The 15,846-nt window shown below is 40.9% G+C and overlaps 1 protein-coding gene across 10 annotated transcripts in view; it reads right to left on the bottom strand.

Moving 5' to 3' along the window:
- PPFIBP1 (PPFIA binding protein 1) overlaps positions 1–15,846 on the bottom strand; it is a 208,770-nt gene that overhangs the window by 113,805 nt on the left and 79,119 nt on the right. The window lies entirely within an intron of this gene.

Genomic DNA, 15,846 nt, shown 5'->3' with positions numbered 1-15,846 from the left:
CTGTCATGGCCAGGAGGGGGACAGGGATAACAGCAAGGAAAGGGGTCTGGGGGAGCTGAAGGGAAAATGCCAAGAACCACTGAGGGAGAGAAGAGGACAGGAAAGCAGAGGTTAACAATTATGACCTCCCACCCCAAAATAAGTGATGTGTGTGTAAATATTAATGAGTATGAAAACTCTGCACATACACTTGGGCTCTTATTGGTAAAAGGATTAGAGTCCCATAAATGTCTAAACATGGACCCCTTGCTGTCCAGGGTTCACAGATCATACTCATCATTCATTTCGTGGGCAATGAGCCGGGCTACTGGCAGCCAAAGAACAGCTACTACAGAGACCTCCTCAGTCTCACCAGACCAGCCGGAGCAGGAGGCACAGATTCCAGGACGCAAGCCCTCTGCTGTCACAACTCAGGAGGGCCTTCCGCTGACTGAGGCAGTGAGCCCGCTCCTCCTTGGGAGAGGAGAGCATCTCCAGACGACCCCAAGGACTCCCTTCAGCTGACAGGAAGAAGAAGGCTCTCTCACAGAAGCAAGAGAAGACGACCTCAAGAGCCCGTAGAATTTGAACATCCTGGATCGACAGATTTGAAAACGTCTTGAGTGCCCCAGTTCTAATTCCTGTGAGTCTTTTTTTTTCCCCACTAGACAAAGCACATATTCTTGTTATCCATGTCTTCCCCTTCCAGCTAACCATCTTGACTCAGGCTAAAAGTATATATGTTATCTAGAAAACTGAAAGACACTCTTAGGGAATTTTAAATAGTATTCCTCTTCCTAACATAAAGGTGTTCTTTCTCTCTCCTTTTCACCTTGTTGTAGTTTACCCTATTTTATCATTAACCCAATGATACATAACCACTCTAAGCCGAACTTTCCTCGTTCATGCAATGGGAAAGATAATAATATGTATCTCATAGGGCTATTAAGAGAATTTATGAGACAACCAAGCACTTCATAAATATTATTATTGTTGTTGTTGCTGCTGTTACTCAGTCTCCCCACAGGCTCTCGTCCAAGGGACGCCCAAGAGTAAGAGTTTAAGAGTCAATTCTCATTGAACTAAATTTCCCACATAGAAGCAGTATTTACCCAAAGTTACTAACTCAATCCACCCCTCTCCCGGCCCATTCCCCACTGCGCCATCCATAGCAAACGTCCCTCTGTCCACTTCTTTGACGAAGGCTGGACGTACTCACCCTTCTTGCCCCAACCTCTCCCATTATTTTTCCTAACTCGCCTCCGCAGTACCACCACTATGCTCCTCATTCACCCAAGGTACTCAAGAACTCCTCTCCTTCAGCGTTTGCTACCATCCCGCATAACTTTCAGAGTCCACACGGGAAGGGCAGAACTCTTGAGTCTCAAATTCCATCCTTCCCTCAGTTGAGATTTCCTTATCCCCATCCTTCCGCTTTTCCTTCCCTCCTTCCACAAATACTTAGCACACAGGAGTGCCCCAGATACTTTTATGGCTTACTCAACACAAAAATCAACTCAACCTGGGGGCTCAAGTGGCTTACTTTAAGAAATAAAGCCAACCTCTGGTGGTACTGTGGATAAAGCGTCGACCTGAAATGTTAAGGTTGCTGGTTCGAAACCCTGGGCTTGCCCACTCAAGACACATACGAGAAGCAACGACAACAAGTTGATGCTTCCCACTACTGCCCTTCATTCTCTCTCTCTCTGTGTCTCTCTGTCTCTCTCTCTCTCTTAAATAAATAAATAAAGCCAGGTAAAAACCTAATTATAAAGGGGTAAGGGTGAGAATAGTCTTATGAGGTACACACCGGGTATTAAAGAATAATCAATTCAATATAGGAAGGTTGATTTTAAAAGGTTTAATCGAATTTAATTTTGAGTGGGGGTGGGGGGGTTGGGCGGTGGAGAAGAAGACAGGGACTGACAGAAAGGGACAGAGATGAGAAGTATCAATTCTTCATTGCAGAACCTTAGCTGTTCATTGATTGCTTTCTCATATGTACCTTGAACAGGGAGCTCCAGCCAAGTCAGTGACCCCTTCCTCAAGCCAGAGACCTTTGGGCCAAAGCTGGGTGAGCCGGCACTCAAGCTGGCAACCTTAGGCTCTCTAATCTTGTCCTCTGCATCCCAGGCTGACGCTCTGTCCACTGCACTACCACCTGGTCAGGTGATTTTAAAAGGTTTTATATCAAGAGTTTCCTTGAGTTACAAATGTCTCTAGTTCAAGCCACTGGATAAACTGGTGTGGAGGTAAGGTGTGTGATCTGGGTTGGTCATATGCGAGAGACAGTAGAGATGATATTGCCCAAGGAAAGACAGTACGGTGAGAGGAAAGAAATCAAAGAATAGGGCCTCCTTCCCAATATTTGCTCCTGGTCACACCCTGAGTTTCTTCACAGCCAGACTTGTCACTTTATCCACCTCTCTGAGAACATCTTTTCACTCGACTAGCACCTCCACCTTCACTTGCTCTTTGACGACACCAAGACCTCAGGTCCCTCCACCACACCTCTCCCAAGATGTACATTCACTTCTTTCCAGATCCAACCAAACCGCCTCCTTCCCAAACTGTGGCATATCCACCTCTAGCAGCAGTCACAATGCCTGGCTCTCCTCTTCCAGGTGTATTCCTTTAAATCAATAGTCACCAAATTTCCCCAACAGGACATTCTCGCTTCTCATAAGGGACCACACACAAAACATCGGGATTCCCTTCTCTACTCTTTGGAGAGTTTCCCCTGTTACCGTCTCAAGTCTCCACTGCCAGTGCCACTTGTTCTTAAACACCCTGCTCTAGGGTTACTACAAGGCCAAGTCTGATCCTTCCAGGTAAAGTTGACCATGCCTTTCCTTAAACTGTCCCCCAGTCCCTACCCTGCCACCCTCAATCCATGACTTGTACTCTTCAGACCCCTCTACATGACTACTTCCATCTATACTAGACTCTGACCTCTTTGAGGGCAAGCACCAGGTCTTAGTTCTGCAGGAGCCTGACACAGTATCTGGCACAGAACGCTCTCTCTGCCTCTCTGTGACCAGCAGTGTTAAGAGCAGGCACTGAGTTTGGTGGGAGGGTAGCAGGAAGAAGAGAAAATGGCAATTTGCAAAAGGTCAAGTAGGTGGTAACTACTGAGCATGCTAAGACCAGAGAAATTTAGCAACTAATTTGAAAATTTACTGCCATCAATATACATGGAGCCTTAATGTTGCTTTAGACCAGACACTATGATATGCCTAAAAGAAAGATGACATCTATCATCACCATAGCCAACATAACCATAGCACACATAACCAAAGTTTTGTTGTTATTGTAATTCTTTCTCCAGTAATTAAATCAAGCTCTCAGAAAAACTCAACTCTAATGAACTTTTTAAAAAATTGCCCACACTAAATAAGTAAGCCCTGTTCATTTTTCAGTGTTGTATAAACCTGCTTGACAAGTATGAACCTACTACCTCTGTGAATCAAGCAATGTACTTTATAAGCCCTTACAATAAATATTCTTTGCAAATAATTAGAATTCTAAATATTCTTTGCTGTTGTCATTCTACATCTCAGAAAACAAGTCAAAGTGTTTAAAAACAAGATATATTTCCGTACCTCCTCATTCATTATGATGTCAAACATGCTATTCGCTGCATGCCAACTATGTAATGTACAACTATGCACACCAGGTTCCTACCTTGTGTCGCATACAGCGGGCTGGGGCTGGGGCTGGAGGAGGCCCACTGCACATCTAGAGCACGGAGTATCACAGGAAGACACTAGCTTTACTGCAACCTCAAGCCTCTTGCAGAATTTTTGTACTTGCCAGGGACATGCCAATCTAATTAACAAATAAGTTTTGGGATCCATTGTCTCAAGACTCAAAACTGCTATCTTTCCTTCAAGTGAACTACCCAACCTTGCAGTCCATAAAGCTCAACTGCTTGAATTAGCAAGGTACTGCCCTAAATATTTATATTCTAAACCTATTACAATATTTATAAGATAAGTCAGAAACACAGTGTGAAAACTTATCAAGTAAACCTAGGAAGTACATATTCAGCTCTCACCAAACAAAGAATTGAAATAAGCTTATTTAAATTTATAGACCACCCCATACCAAGCCAATTTCTTACTCAGAAGGATCCCAATGAGAGAAAAACAGTGTGTGATCATACCATACCAGCAAACTAGGGCATATCATTTTTCCAGACTTAGAGGACACAATGTACAAATTCACGGCTCAAGAGGACGCATGAGTCCAGGTCAACTTATCACAAAAATAGTGTCCAAAATCCCCTTATAAAACACGAAAAAAGAAAAATGAAGCAAATTAGAAATGAATTGGGGTAAGGATCTTACCCCAATATTTAAAGACTAGTTCTGTTTATTTAGGATGCATAGTTAAATGCTTCAAAAATAAACATCTTTTCATTATGAATTGCAAGTGGGAGAACTTATACTGCGTGAAGGGTACTCTCTAATTTCAAGATGGATGGGTGAGTTTTATGTTGCATTGCCTAAGTCCATCTTTTCCTGCTACCCGCTAACCCCACAACACACAGAACAACACTCTGCTTTCAAAAGTGAAATAAGACCCTCATCAGATAACACTGAGTCACTGAGCCAGCCAGTCAGGAGCAGGGGAGGTATAAAAGCCTTAGGATAAATCCCCCAAAGGATTAGAAGCCTAGATGGAGAAATCCCCCTACTGAACAATTTCTGTTCACTATCCCACCTTTCAAAAGCAGTCCATGGTTTTGATGCCCATTGGAGTTCAATCCAATATGCCTCATAAAGAACAACTTCTGAGGCATTTTCAAATGAGAGGACAAACATCAAACAACGTTCCAGACTGTGGCTGCTGAATAAAAATTCATTTCATTATTATTGAATTCTCTTAGTGTAGAAGAAAATAATATGGGCAGTTTGTTTTTTCTTCATCTGCATCAATAAAGATTTATAAGTTTAAGGGCAAATCACCAAAACTAAGCATTCACATGCTCTCTTTCACTTTCCTGTACATGCGTTCACACAGTAAAAGAAGGCACTTTGCACATTTTAAATATTAAAATCTGTTTGGACAGTTGTTTTCCAGTTCCACTTGTATCAACTCCTCTGCCACTGTCTGTGGGGCCAAGATTTTTTTTCACCCCCAAACAAGGATGGGGATGAAAAGGAGAATTTTTTCCCAGTAAAGTGACTTCATAAAATTCAGTGAGCACCATATTGCAACCACCAACATAACTAATTCACATAAGGATTCAAAATGCATGCTAAAACCACAACGACTGGCTGATGGGAAACAAGATATGCATTTGGTCTCCAAGAATTAACCCTGAGTTTATGTATTAGTTATCAAGGAGATTAGGACCGTTTCAATGGACAAGTCCAGTGAACACAAACTTACTTAAGTGATTAAAATTAGCCTACCTACCATCTTATATGTACCTTCTGAAGAGAAGCAGTGTATTCTTGCTAGCAATGTTTAACCTGAATCTAACCATTAGGAAGCCACGTCAGATGAACCCAGATCAAAAGGCATACTTCCAGATAACTGTCATAGACTTTCCAAACAGGTTCATGTCATGAAACACCAAATAAAAACAAAACAAAACAGGCAGGGAGATAAGACCGGTCATAAAGGGGACTAAAAGATAACTTTTTTTTAACATTTGGAAAGGTCTGAGTAGGACTGTGAATGTGAGACTTTTAAATGGTCCAAGAAAAAATATAGAAAATAGAAAATTAGAAAGCAAATATAAAAAACATTAACAAAAACTCCGTTAAGTATGAAATCCAGATCTCACTAATAAAGTATAATACTTACTGTACCTGTGTGATAGAAATATCTTTAAAATGCACATATTTAAAGCATAAAATAAAAGGTGACGGAAGACAATTTGACTTTGGGTGATGGGTATACAATATAATCAAATGTCAAACTGATCTGGAGATGTTTTCTCTGAATCTATGTACTCTAGTAGATCAATGTCACCCTGTTAAAATTGTCTAAATAAAAATTTTAAAAAATAATAAAGAATAAAAAAATTTTACTATAAACAAAACTTAGGTATTAATTTGACTTCTCAAGTGATACAAGCCGAGCAATCCCTTCATCGGTATTTATCCTGGCACCTGCCTTTGGGCCTTTGGATTCACCACTGGCTGCAAGGAACTGTCAGTCTCACAGGTTAATGCATAGTCATCCCCTAAGTACTTCTAACTGTAAAAAGGCAACACGGTCCACTTGAAAGCAGAGTAGCATCTGGGCATTTTTCAAAAACATTTCAGAATTCAGGAGTTTATTTAGCTTCTGTTGAAATTTAAAAGAATCTTTGCCTGGTGGAAAGCTAGGCTCTCTGCCCTCAAATAATCACAAGTTTTAAGGCCTGGCTACCTCATGTTTACCTTCAAAAAAAACTTCTTAGATATTGTCTCTGCTTCTCACAATAAGGAACAGCTTGCCACTTACAATACCAATTCCTGCGAGTTATTTTGATTTCCTTTTATTTTGAGCAGCGCCAGATTGCTCTGCTTCTTCAAGTCGCCCCAGAATGCACTGCACATACTGGAGGGCTTTTGAGAGCCTACCTCTCATATGATTAAAGCTACACATTTTTTCTTAAACAAATGCACACATTCATATACACTAAACTCTTTGCAAACAATTCATAAAGTTCAGTCTCCCTGAATCCTCTAATTAATTCTAGGTTTAAAACCCAAGTTCTTTTTTTTTTTTTTAATTAAATTAAATTTATTGGGGTGACACTGGTTAACACAATTATACAGGCTTCAGGTGCACAATTCTACAACACATCTCTGTACACAGTATTGTGTGTTCACCCCTCCATGTCAAGTCTCCATCCATCACCATTTATTCCCCTCCATACCCCTCCTCCAGCAAACCCCACCCACCCAACCCCAGTAATCACCACCCTGTTGACTGTGTCCCTGAGCAAGTTCTTACAGAAGCTTCCTGACTTCATAACCCAGGTCCTCACTGATTTGCTGTGGATCCTTGGAAAGTTATTTGACCTTTCTGGGCTTTCCATTTTAACCGTAAAATGTTATATTAGTAGCACTAACCTCAAAGTGTTGTGGTGAGGATTTAGTAAAAGTGCTTGACACACAGTAAATGCTTACAAATTTTAGCTGCTGCTAGTTGCTGTCATGTACCTCCTTTGTTTTAAAAATCTGCCATGACTCCTAATGACTACAGAATTAAGTCCAAGCAAACTGCCATTATCTCTCTCTATAAAAGGATCCTGACATACTTCTCCAGTCTTTTCACAATGCTTCCCCCTTGACCCTCAGACTCCTTGCAGTACTTGTCTCCTGTTATTGCTCTCTGCACTTTCCCGCCTCAGTGCCTTTGCTTGTACAGGTCCCTGCCCTTGGAACCGCCCCAACCATGTGCCCTCCTTCATTTTGCCCTGCTACCCACCTTACTCTCAAAATGACCCCACAAGGCTCAGGTTAAATTCAAGCTCTTCTATAGAACTAAGTAGGCTGGAAATAATTTCACCTTCCTGTATGTGACCACAGCTCTACCCATAGTGTGTATTGTATCCTGTTTTAGAGAAATGTACTTCCACGTCTTTCTCTCCCACTAGACAAAAGCCGCTGTGTTCAGCTTATCTTTTCATGCTCCAAAGCCCTTGGCCCAGTTTCTCGTGCACAGAAGTTCCGTGATAACCCTCTGGTGAAACAAATGGTTAATCTGCAGGAAATAATTAAATAGATAATATCTGAAATTGAATGTCATTTCCTCTCATATAAAATTTAACTAGCTTCTACTTTAATTAAAACTAGTCCCTGGATGTTTATATTGGGGACTGGGGAGCAGGGGCAGAGATGGATGTTTCCTGAGTGGAGAAGCTCAGTTTTGTACAACAGATTAACTAATTAACAAAAGAACGGCCACATCTTTCTACCAAAACCTGACATTCTATTTCTTTTTTTATTTAAAAGGATTTTTTAAAGCCTTCACATTACCAAATTCTCCAGATAATGTTTAGATTCTCCAGATAATGTTAGATTCAGTAGTTTAAATACATTTACTGAATATTAACATGCTAGAAGCTGGGCGCAAAGATGAGAAAAATAGAGCCTTCCCGTGAAGAGCTCATACTTGTGGGGGAGATGGGCATCTCACCAGACACAGCACAGAAGCGATATTTTGAGCTAGAGCTGAGAAAGACCTGCAAGAAGGAGCGGATAACACTGGCGGAAGGCACAGCCAATGCAAAGGCCAGGACTCCTAAAAAACATTTGTGGGAAACAGTGAAAAGTCCAGTTAGGCTTGAGCAAAGGCTGTGCTTCAGTACAATGGTAAGAGACAGAAGTCTGAAGTGGAGCGATGGGACCAGATGACCAAGGCATTTTGATTTGTATCTCATGGGGAGAAGGGAGTTTTTGAGGCAAGAGGTTGAGATGATCAAATCCACAATCTAGAGAAACATTTCCAGTAACAGCAGTGTGGGAGTGAGACTGAAGCAGAGAGAAGTTGGTAGCAGAAATATCAGAGAAAAAAACAAACTTCAAACCAGGCTCCATCCATGGCAAGATGGAAGAAAGTCAAATTCTGTTCTAGACTTAAGTAATTTTCACAATATGGTTCGTGGTCCTCCTACTCCTTTCTCAGGCCCAGCTACAACCCCCCCAAGCCCAACTCTAATACACTGCTGTTTTTGACAATCAGTAACCACTGACAGGACATTATCTACGCTGAAAAGATGCATCAGACTCCTGAAGCACCCTGAAGCAGACTGAAAGGCATCATGAGCAGGTTTCTCCTTGTTCTTTCGTTCATTAATTTATTTAGTGTTCATTCCTTCACTGAGGTCCTACTATGTGCTGGTCATTATTAACCTTCATGCCAAGAACATGGGAACGCACAAGACATTGTTCCTATTCTCTAGATGTTCAAAGCCTAGCAGAATGTTATCACTCATCTGTTCAACAACAGGATTTACTAATCAGGCAAGTTCTTCCTGCCGGTCTTCACCTTACATGAGGCGACTTATAAATGTGTGCCGGGTATTGGCTATAACACCAACTCATAACTCATTTTACCTTAAATGATTAGTTTGCTACATGAACTATAGAGCTGGGCTGAGGGGGTTTCTGCCATGATAATTGGGATTATTTCATATTATACAGTAAGTATTTGTGAATATGCCCATGCACTATAATTTCTTCATAACCCTGAAATCAATACTAGTGGTGCTAGCGTTGATTCATGGGCATACACAGGGTAACAAAAAATTGAGTTGCCCTGGAGCGCAGTCCAGCTGAGGTCAAACAAGGTGATGCTCTGCCTTCTTGTTTCGGTTTGGCTTTCATACAATAAACAAGGGTCCTTATTGCTGACATTTCTGTGCTGTTACCTGGTTATTTCTATGTTGAAAAAGGCCCCAAAACATATGGCTGAAGGGCCGTCTAGTGTTCCTAAGCGCAAGAAATCCATGATGTACCTTGCAGAGAAAACGCATGCGTTGGATCAGCTCAGCTTTGTTCAGGCATGAATCGTAGTATCATGAGTTCAATGACAATGAGTCAATAATATTAAATAGGGTGGCTTTAACAAAAACAAGGTTATGCATTGATCAGTTGAGAAAATGTTGTGGCCAGAGGCTCAAGGAACCTAAGCCTTACGTCCCCTAGGAGCAATGATTCCGCATTCACTAATTCAGTACTCACAGACCTGTTATAGAAATGGTAGCAAGAATGGACTGTATTATGGCAGGTAAAGAGTGCAAAGAAGCAGGCATCAAACACTGATATTTTTTCAGGAGGGCCACAAAGTGGGGAAACAGTGGTCGCTTTCTGGATCCTACAACACTGGTAGAATTAGTATGTTCTGTCAATCTAAAACCAGTCAGACAGTTTCACAAAGACGTGTTTGCAACTCTGCTGGCTAACAAGGGAGGGCAGAGCAGGGGCTTTGGGGAATTGCTCTTTTCTTCTGGGAGAGGTCTTATGCTTGCAGTTCTGCTACTTCATTTTTTCTGCTACTGCCTGAGGACCACTTATTTCATGCTGGATCCTTGGTTTTCATGCCCCCCAACCCCACACAGGAAGCCCGGTGTGGGTGCAAGGCCTCTGAAAGCTGTGTTCTATGCCAAACCTCAGGCAAGACCAATTTAGACCATGAAGCCAAAAAGTCCCAGTTTCTCTCGGCAAATAATACGTTCCTTCATTTCTTAAACTGTATAAACAACAACACAATTTAAATCCCACCAAACCATCCAAAACTTGTGCGACTGCCTCCGGAAACACGTTTCCCTTTGTAAGAGCTAACCAGCCTCCGCAGGCAGGAAACACCTTCAGACAGCAGTGTTATTGGAAGCCGGAGGGCCTGCTCCAGGAATTCCACACGCTGCAACCACAGGCATCAAGGGAGAGTCCCATCCTGTCTTCTTGACTCCCTCCCAAAGTTGAGATTGTGTTTATTTTTTGAACAAAGTAGTCACCCAATTACAGATCTATTGAAAAGTTTCCAAGCAAGATGAGAGGCCAAAGCAAGGAGGAGGAACAGCTAATCAAGGGCAAGAAAAGCTGGATCCAAAATAAATATAGTACAAAACACCCAAAATAGCCCAGAATGACAGCTGATGACCTTTTCTTCTAAAATCTCTTAATATCACAATGTCAAATGGCCTATGGATCTAAAGCCAAGTACATAATTACTACCATGAAGGTAAATGAATAAAGTAAAAACAAACATACAAATAAGAAAAGCTGCTAATACAATGGCATGTTGCGTTCTGAAATACAAACTGAAACACAGAAAATAAATACATTAATTGTACTGTACTTGGGGGTCAGTCATTGGCAAGGGATTATCTCGCAGTTCAAGGTAATGGTCACAGGAAGCTGCCAAGGCTGTTTGAAGCTCTGAAAGCTACCACAATGTCTAGGGAGATAACATATATATTAGCGCATATATATATATATGGTTTACCAGAAAGTTCTGTCCATTTTTGGAATAAAACAAAACACAAATTTTTCTTACCATCAATAAACTTTATTAAATAATATAATTGCCATTATTATTAATGATTTCTTGCCAGCGTGAGGGCAATTTGTATATCCCATTTTTGAAAAATGTTTTATCTTTTGATGCAAAAAATTGAACCAGTGCTTGTTTGATATCTTCTTCATTTTTGAATTTTTTGCCCTTTCAAAAAATTTTGAAAGGACAAAAACAAGTGATAGTCGGAGGGTGTAAGTCCGGGAAATACAGTGGATGTGACAGACATGCTTCTGTAGCATTTCTTCCTTGTTGAAATTCGTAAAAATTACAGTGGCATAAATGAACTTTATCAGTAGCCATGGGTACACTATCGCTTCACAATAAGACTAACATGAATCAACTTTGTTTTAGTTAATTTGCTACGTCAGTATGTATACATTAAGTGATAAAAATAGATAGGCACACATGCGCCAAATAAACATGTGCTTACGTGTCGAAACTTGTGATAGAAATGGACAGAACTTTCCAGTAGACCTTATACATGAGCATATATATATATATTATGTTTTGTTTATTTTTTTTAACCTAAAGACTACAATGGCTGTAAATTGCTACCCCCTTAACTTAGGTCTCCCCTTGGCTGAACCAGCTCTGGGCTATGATTTGAGAAGAGAACAGCATTATGGTATCCAAGGACCGAAGAACACACCCTGGGGAGCCAGGCTCACTTCTTTGATTATGACAGAGCAGCCTTGAGCTACTGCTAAACAACGATGTAAGAACTATTGAAAATCCCTTCTCCTACTTCTTCACTACTAAAGCAGCGGAGAGCTCTGGCTAATTGACATTCTGGTCCCAGAACCCTATTTTCCCCAAAATACCATAATATCAAACCACAGGTCCACTAAGTGAAAATCAAAATCCCCTTGAACCCTCTCCTTTCTTCTTAAACAAACTGCTGAGACTACATAATTAAGCGCCATCACAGATGCTCAGGGGACCAACTAAATGTATACACGCATGGCAACTTGAACAATAAACACACCAATTGTCCGTTGCTCATACTTACACATGAACACCCCCCTTACATGTTTTGATTATTTATTTGCTAAACATGTAAACATATCCTTTCTCTCTGTCTGTAGTTACATGCTTACATACCTGTAGTAAGGAGAAAAATAAAATCGAAGTCAGTGACTGCCAAGTTCCCAAGAGGTGAGGAGAAAACAGACCGAGAATCCACAGCCCTCACAGACCCTCAGGCACAAAAGAAATTTGTGCTGGGAGGAAAGACTCTAAAAGCAAAATTACGTCTCCACTCAATTGTAAAAGTGATCTTAGATATTTGGTAGGAGAGGGAGCAGTTACTTTAAAAATGGAAAGAAAAATCTTGTGTAAATTTCATGATGAAAACAATTCATTTATGTATTGTCTCAAGTTCCAATGAACCAATGAAAACACCTATGTGACACACAAGTCCAAGTGAGACTGTCATCCCCCCAAGCAGTATTTTCAGAATTGTTAGTATGAATTGCCTGGAATAAAGAATGCTTGACCCACAAAGAGTCAAGAGGAGAAAGCTCCAATCCCCCTAGAACACTGAAACTGATGGAGACTGCTAGAAGGGCCAGCAGGTAAGGGTGCAGGTGGAGCTTTACTTTGGGGATGACATTTTCTCAGCACCTACAAATCGCCAGCTTAGAAAATCGCTACACAGCCAGGTGGAGTGGCAGTAGGCACGCCAGCCACGTAGGACGTCCCACCTCGATCTTGTACCTGCGGCCTTTCAGCCTCAAAAGTGGGATAGCCAGACAGCTCTCGCCACCATCTATGATCTCAAGAAGCGCAAGCATGTGGGAGAAACGGGGTGCACCTGTCCTCTGAGAAAAGTGTTATTTTTTTCTAGTTGCCAGTTGCCAGCACATCTAAATGACTGCAAGTACAAATATTACAAAGTTTTTACTTTAATTTTTTCTATATATGTATCAGCCTCACGCCGATTCCCCCGGGTATAAGAGGATTAGAAGTCAAAATTTAAAAGTAATTATTAAGTGATAACACTACTTAGCATTTACTCTTATTTATTAACTCGATTTAATCCAATATTTAATTTCAATGCTAATTTTAAAACATACTTTGTAATAAATACTTGCTTCAACATCTGGAATGATACAACAAACTCAGATCTTATTTGGGACTCTGCCAGCTGGGTAACTGCAATGTGGGAGCTGGGGGTTTAAACAGGGACCTGAGATAAGGCCAAACGCAGCTTTCATAACCCAGCTATGCCATGCATTTATACGCGATGTCTTGTATATTTACTTATGTCGTTTATATATAAATATACACACCCTTTCATGAATAGAGCAAGTCCATTAGAAACGAGGAAAGTAAATGTCGCTGTGAAAATTAATTCATACAGACTCACATAGCCTTACATCAGTCACAATAGTCTGGTCATTTGGTGTTTTTCCTGCTGCGGACATTAATATTTTGTGAATTTAGGTCATGTCTTAAAACTAATCCTGCCCCCACTATCCTATGGACCAAAATCTGCTGTCACAAGAAGTTCTTCCTTGAGATAAAACCTGTGAAAAAATTCAGCATTGAGAAAACACAAATACATGCAAAACTCGGTATTCCACGTAGAAGATTCCCAGAATCCTCCTTGCCTCACAGCTGCAATTTAAACTAACCTCCTAATTGTACATATGAGGAAACTGAAGCCTGGGGTAAACAATATTCCTTAAGTTCCACAGCTAGTTAACAGGAGTCAGAACTAGAATTTCAAAGTCTTGGGTCAAATGCTCTTTTTGACTCGTCCTTCTCACAATTTCCTTTTTAGAACACAAGAGTATTCATTTGTTAGCTCATAATGTCATCGACAGCAAAATCAAGCTTAACCTACACCATGTGCCTCAACAGCTAACTCAGAATGTGCTAACAAGTGGAAAGATGTCCCTGACCACGGGCAGTTGGAATGTACACCCTCTGAGGCTGTGGTCGGCAGTGAGTCACCCACAAGCCTCTCACTGAAGGCCCCTGGAAAGTAAGAACACTTGTTTGCAAAATGCCTGGCAAGATTTGAGAGTATAATATATAAAATTATCATCTTCCTCTGCAAAATGACCGAACTTTCCCATGACTCTCAACTCCACTGACCTCTTCTTCAAGTAACCACGTAAAGAACTCTCAAAAACCAAGAGTGTCTTCACTGACTCACTTTGGGGAGGGACATGCCAGGGACACAGGGACAATTGTTTTCTTCATCTTTGCTTTGAGTTTCAGCTTGAGGTGAAGCAAGTAGGAAAATATTTTTGTTAGTGTTCAGCATACCTGAAAAAAAAAAACTTATCTCATATTTTAAAGAAATGATCTGAAAATTCTTGCAAAGTATCAGATGCAGAGTCAAACAGGTGATGTTGGTGATAAAATTGGAAAAATAATGAGAATAATAGCTACTTTTAGTGCCAGTGCAATGTGCCCAAAAGCCACTGCTGACACTATTGCAGCAAATTGTCATGGCAAACCTGTAAGGTGGGCATGAAAAATGCTCACGTTACAAAGGAGGAAGCTGACCCAGAGGGGCCCCAGGGAAGAGGTGATGGAGCGGCGATCTGAACGCAGAACAGTTGCAGAGCAAAGCCCACATGCGCCCATCCTGTTTGTTTACTACGCCTTTTCCTAGGTTAGTAAGTTTATTGATTAAGTTCATGCTTGGCTTTAAGAGTCATACTTTAGGTGCTGATTTTTCAACAGTCCCTTAAAACAAACATTAAATTTAATGTTTGTTCAGAAAATGCTTTACGAGTTCCTTCCGAGATCCAGCCTTGCCTGCTCGGGTCAATTTTTATTTCTCCATTCATCTTCTTAGACTCTTCAGGTCTCATAGGCTGATTCTTCCTCCAGGTTGTCTCTTTCCCTGGCTTTTTCTCTGACTGGTTTCTAGGGGAACCCAGACACCTCTTTCTTCTGGATCCGTTTTCCCTTCCTCTTTGTAAGCCCTTCCTGTACCCAACCAAAGCTCTTTTCTGCCAGGGGAACAAGTGTTACCATCTCCACAGATATCACAGAGGGTTTCCACCTGGCCAAATGCCCAAAGTAATCCATGAAAACCTCTTCCTCTTTCTAACTAGCATGCTTAGAACATCCTGTTGAAATAGACAGATCACCTGGCTACCTAAAATCAACTTGTCTGCTTTCACAGATGTTTACTCCAGCATCACTGCACAGAGCTGCAAATCTAAATTACTGAGTGTTTCCTGAACAAACAAACCATAATCATCACCAAAAGATAGGCACAAAAATATTCAATGAAGCACTATTTGTAATACATCCAAGCTGGAAAACGACCTGAATATCCAGCAGCTGTAAGAGTCAGATAACGAATACCATAACAAGGAAAATGAAAAAAGCAAACTATTATATATATATATCATAGATGAATTCCACAAATGTAGTGAGGAAATTAAGCCAGACACAAAAGAGTATGTACCGTATGATTCTATTTACATAAACTTTAAAAAAAGGCAAAACCAATCAAGGGCATCAGAAATCAGAAAATAGGTTACTCCTGGGAGCATTAGGTGAGGAGGGTTCTGGGTACTGGGAATTTTCTGTTAATCAGGTGCTGCTATACATGTGTCCACTCTGTCACAATTATTCCTTCAAGCCACCCACTTATGATTTGTGGTCTTTCCTCTATGTATAAACTACTTCAATAAACAGCTGACTGAAGGAGATCCTGGAGAACATCTGGTCTGTTCTCCTTCGTTGGCATAAGAGTATTTGTTTCCCCCAGAAATTAAATGTCTCAAAGACACAGGAAATCCAAGGAAAAGCTGAGACTGAGCATTAGCTCTCTTAACTCCCCATGCAGGTACCAAAGCTACTCCTCAA

This window comes from Saccopteryx leptura, chromosome 2 (genome assembly GCF_036850995.1).
Source record: "Saccopteryx leptura isolate mSacLep1 chromosome 2, mSacLep1_pri_phased_curated, whole genome shotgun sequence".
NCBI lineage: Eukaryota > Metazoa > Chordata > Mammalia > Chiroptera > Emballonuridae > Saccopteryx > Saccopteryx leptura.
Note: the sequence above shows the minus strand (reverse complement) of the source record. Positions and strands in the feature narration are given on the sequence as shown.